Source organism: Cucurbita pepo, chromosome 12 (assembly GCF_057944985.1).
Source record: "Cucurbita pepo subsp. pepo isolate OVF chromosome 12, ASM5794498v1, whole genome shotgun sequence".
In the NCBI taxonomy this organism is placed as follows: Eukaryota; Viridiplantae; Streptophyta; class Magnoliopsida; order Cucurbitales; family Cucurbitaceae; genus Cucurbita; species Cucurbita pepo.
In genome coordinates, this window is record NC_141809.1 from 8,675,758 (window position 1) to 8,681,646 (window position 5,889).

Here is a 5,889-nt window from a genome sequence, read left to right on the forward strand (position 1 = left end):
TTAAATTAAAATGAAGTTGACTTCATTTAATTGGAAAAATACATGTTAGTGGAATTTTGAGGTGTCAAAATTTGGTTTAACCAGACTTGCATGCTTGCCAAATAAACCCCACACCTTTGAGTCGAATTTTAAGTGTCAAAATTTGGTTAACTCAAACATGCATGCTTGCCACGTAATCCCAAACATTTGAGTGGAATTTTGAGTGTCAAAATTTGGTGATCTCAAATTTGCATGAACATGCAAACATGACTCTTTAAATAGAGTGATCATGGTACATGGAAGATCTTCTTCTTCTAGGTGAAAAACCTTGAGAAAAAACCTCTCACAAACACTCTCTTCATATATAAAAAATCCCTCCCAAGTCTAGTCACTCACCGGATTCCACAATCCCGTTCTAAGACCGTAGGATAGTGGAGAAGACACTAGTGGTGCTTCGAAACCGGTTCGTGAGGAAAAAGGAATTTGAACTACAAAAGGTTAGTATTCAAACTCATTAAGTTTTAATACTTATGAACATGCTAGTTATTTACTATTATTGATGTTCTAAAAGTGCCTAAGATCCAAATTGCTTCCGCATGTGTTATATTAACACCATCAATCGTAAAAATCTCGAATCCTAATTTTATTAGATTTGGAATTGGTTACCATAGGAAAGATCTTAAAATCTAGTTTTATTATATTTGGAATTGTTCCAAACATAAAAGATCTTGAAAATCAAGATATGTCTTCCATCTAAATTATTGTAATTTAATTCATTTTCAATTTCTAGGATATGCCTGACATGCCCGGTCAATTTTGATTTTTTTTTTTAAATGTAATTATGCATATATTCTATGTTTTAAATTGATTGATTAAATGCATCTGGTATGTCATTTAGTTTAAAATCCTATTATAGGTTAAGCATAATCATGCATTTTAATTGTTTTTTTAAATATAAATGTTATATTTGAAATTTTTTTATTAGGTTGTTTTCTTATAGAAATAAGATGATTTCTTAATTAGGATGTATTTTCCATATGCATTTGAGTATAATTGTTATGCTTGGAAATTAAATTAGGATATTTATTTCTTAAATTGAATGCATGATATTTACCTAATACCATTATGGTTTGTTATAATATAATTAGAATTTGAGTAATCTATTAAATTTAATTTTAAAGGGTTTAAAATGCTAGATTTTTAAGATTATTCCGGAAGGGAATTAGTTTTCAATAGGATCCTAAAGACAGTTTAATTCATTCATTAATCTTGTAATTAATAGTTAATTAAAGAGGAATGAATTTTAAATAAAAAATTGACTACAAGGGAACTCTGTCTAAGGAAGGTTCTGACTAGGCTGAGGTATTTAAGCTGACAGAAATGGAACACCTATACCTCGGAACCGACTTGGGAGTTGAATTAGTCAAATTTTATTTAATTTCATTAAGCAAGCTCACGATGTGATTAGTTTTTTTTAATAGTTTAAAAACTTGGCAATTCACATTAAAAGCAATCCAACCAACATAAGGGTTATGAAAGGGTAGATTGGAAACTTAGATAAATGAGATTAGTCTAATTTTTCTGAGTAATAGAAAACCCTATTTCAAAATACTTAGGTGGAGAAGGACATCTGTCAATATAAAGATATTAAGGACACATGTCAGGATATCCTACCTTCTCTATTATTGATTGACACCGTGAGATTCATGCGGGACCTCGTGGCAGCTTTTGAACCATCCCCCCACCGAAGGTGTTTGCATGAGTGAATATCAAGGTGAATCTTGAGAAAGTATTTATAGTAAATGAGAGAAGGAAATGTGTCAACATATCCTATGGTCTCCATCATTGGTTCATAACGTGAGATCCATGCGGGGCCTCATGGCGGCTTTTGGACCGTCCCCATGCGGAAGGTGTTTGCATGGGTCAATATCATGGTGAACTCTTGAGAAGGATAAGATAGTAATTATATTTCCAATACTTGACCTACCCTACGGTGGCACTTGTTGGTATAAAATTACAAGATCTAAAATGATGGGTTACATTTACGAATAGATCATTAAGGTTGTTAATGATGTTCTTGACCGAACTAATGGTAATTAAATATTATAGGAATAAGAGTTATTCTGATATAATGTTTGGTTGAGATTGTCTCAGTTTAGTGAAGGAACACTTGACCTACCCTACGACTGCACTTGTTCTAAATCACTAAAGTACCATAGCATTAGAAATTGTTTATAGGGTTCATTTTATAAAATTGTTTGTTCTCATGCTCAAATTGAATGGATAGTTGATTGTTTGTAATTAAATAATATTTTATATATTTCAAATATAATGTTCAACATCTCCATTGTTTAATTTTCACTACTGATAAGTCATATTGAGAAAATTTTAATACTTGAAAAAATAATATTAGCACTATGATGAAAAAATAATATTGAAAAAATTATTTTGCAATGTTCTCAAGACCTATTGTCAATGTGAATCGAATTATTCAAAGAGCACATGATTGATGAATCAAAGGTGATGAGAAAGCTTTGTTCATATCTTCTAGTTGATAGGTTGGATGTCATGACTAAAAGATAAGAAAATGACAAAAAACATATGAGATGTTTAAGTCCATAGAAGCTAAATTTAGATAATTATTTAAATGATCTCCAAATTAAGTATTATAAAATTTAAGAAAAATTTTATGACCAAAGCTATTGATAGGAAATAGTTCCTAGCTTATAGTGAAAGAAATTTTCCAAATTACTCTATGGAAAAAAAACTAAATGATTTACTAGATTTTTTGTGGAGACTAGATGACACCCCTTATAGCTGATATAAGATCTACTACCAAGATTTGTTTTTCATTACACTTGATATGTAATTCTTGAAAAATACTTGATGATGTAGATGTTAGAATTTAGTGCAACTTCTTTCTAGTTTGAATTAGTTATGGAATATAGGTAATCATTTAATATTTGAAGAATATATTAGTTAGGGAATATATATTAGATATTTTAAATTTGAAGAGTAGTATATTTTATTTTATTCACTAGATTTAGTTAGTTTATATTTTCCTTCTTGGTGGTAGGTATTAGGGTTTAGGGTTTAAGGTTTAGTTGATAGTACGAGAAGGACATCTGTCAATAGTACGAGAACATTGTGTACTAAAATTAGTTGATAGAAGGTGGAATTTATTTCCAACTCTCAACATAATACAATTTTGTAAAATTGTGATGTAAGAGGAGAAAACAATACTATATTAGATATAGTCACCTATTAAAAAAAAATTATACACTATTATTGAACTCTTGTTACGATATGCAACCGAGATTGCATAGTGAACATGATTGCCTTCAAAATTGTCTATGAGACAATTTTTGGAATTATGGAAATGTAGTAAACTTAGTGTACAACACTTCAATAATTGTAATCAAGCATATATGCAAAGACAAATATGTTCAAAATTATGCCTAAGTGTAGGCTACTCCTAAAGAGAAACAAAATAGTATTTTATTTAATGCTAAATAGAAAAACATATTGGTATGACAAATGTAATTTTCTAAAGAAGTTCATAGAAGGACATACACTTATAATAAGGTGAGATATGTTAGACGAACACGACTCTCCACAATGGTATGATATTGTCCACTTTGAACATAAGCTCTCATGGCTTTGATTTGGGCTTCCCCAAAAGGCCTCATAGCAATGGAGTTAGTATTCCTCACTTATAAACCCATGATCATTCCCTAAATTAGTGGACGTGGGACTTCCATCATAGTCCCATCATCCAACAAGATAGTGTTAATTAAATAGTTCCAAGTGGAGACCTTAATAGTTAACCAAAGTTGTTAACAATTTAATTTCGCTTGAGAGTCAAGTGGATCCTAGTCATTAATTCGATAAGTCTCATCGTAGTGGGGGAATTATGAGATGATTCAATCCTACTAAAATTCAAATTGTCATGTTAGATGACCAATTTAAGGACTTATTACCCTCAAAATAGTTATGAGGGATGATGACGAAGGATAAATATTTTAAAGTCATAAAATCCAGAGATTTGTAGATATTCTTGATGTGGTTAAACTCATACGATATGAATTGACCTACAAAAGGAAAATTATGTATAGATAAGAAGATATAGATCTTCAAAACAGGACTCATGACAAAGAGTTGAACTTAGTGGGAGAAAGTAGCTAGAAGTAGACTTTCTCTCCTATTGTAATTCTAGAGTCGATTATTATTCTCTAATTCATTTTTGTATATATAAGATATGTTAAATAAATATTTAGAATTCTTTTTGTGAAAAGAAATCTAAGAGGATACATCTGCACATATTATTATATGGATTTATTATTAAAATTCAAAAGCAAAATATTTGCTAAAGGAGTAAAAGTTGATTTATGAAATGAATTTAACCTATAGATTTTTGAATTGAAGGTTTGATAACCTTTAATTTTAAATAAATTGTAATGAGCTTGTGAAAACAAGAAAATTACTAATTGATGAGTGGATTTCTCAATTTTTTTTAGATTGGAGACATATTACTCCTTATGAATTGATGTGATCTTTCACTCTACCCTAAATAGATTTGGAATAATTTTGTATCTCCTAAAAATAGAGATTTAAGGATAAATGTCAATATTGACATGACAAAATTGTCAAATATTTGATGCAAGACTTCAAAGAATGATAATATCATTGAAATATGAAGTCAGAGGAATAGTATCCTAAGTAACCTCAAATGTTGAGAGTGTGATTAATTATTTTTCCTGAGTGGGAGATAATTAATGCATAGATGAGAATTAACCTTAAATATATAGTTAATTAAATTATATTAGTTAAACTAATGTATGACCTGAAAAATTAAAGTTTTCTCAAAGTATCCATGGATAATGAGAATTTTTTTATTGGGTATGGAGTTAAAGATTTGATCTTTAAGTGATACACTAGTTACATAAATTTAGAAAATTTAGGTTAAGATCAATTTTACCTTAGATTGTGAAGTATGGTATACGGAACATTTTTTACTTTTAAAGCAACAAAATGACTGGTATGACTATAATAAAATCTTTTGATTTTATTGTTTAGAATAAAATCTTAAGAAAAAGAAAAAAAAAGGGGAACTAAGCCATTTGGAAATAGCAAATGGTGCCCCGGCTAAGATTTGGACCACAATTTCAAATTTGGATTCAGCAACTAGCAACTGATACCCTTGACGTTCCCGTGCATCTACCATGACATACCTACATTACCAACTTATCTTGAATTGCTTATAAGAGTGAAAACTATCCACACAAACCAACACCATTTTTTGTAGCATGCTTTTTCCTTACTCACATGCCTCCTAAGATGTAATCACATACCTAAAATTTGGACCTTGGGAATCCAAATTTGGCATCTGATGGCCCCCACAATTTCTTGCATCTTCAATGATATGGTCACATTAGTTACTTGTTTTGAATTGCTCTTAGGAGTGAAAACTATCTCTAAAAATCATGTTGCCTACTTTGGTGCTTCAAGCATAAGACTCAAAAGTTAAGCGTGTTTAGTTTCGAACAATATCATGTTTGGCTACCTCTTGAAATTTTCTTAACAAACATGTGGGTAAAGACAAAATATGCTAAAAACAACTCATGTTGATCGGCATATTGAATCGGCCTAAAGGGCAATTCTCACCCATGTAAATTAAAGGACAAGCCCTCACAGGTAGGAGTTCATAACTCACTCAGGATTAAGATCGACTCGCACATAATCATCGTGTGAAATATTAATCTTCTCAATTAACGGATTTATAAAGAGAGATTAATCATTTCTTGGTTCAGTCTTATACAAACTCATTGTATAGGGTACCCCCACCTACATGTCTCCACATGAACGATTTGAATCAAATCATTTGTAACAATTACAAAGTGTCGTATCAAT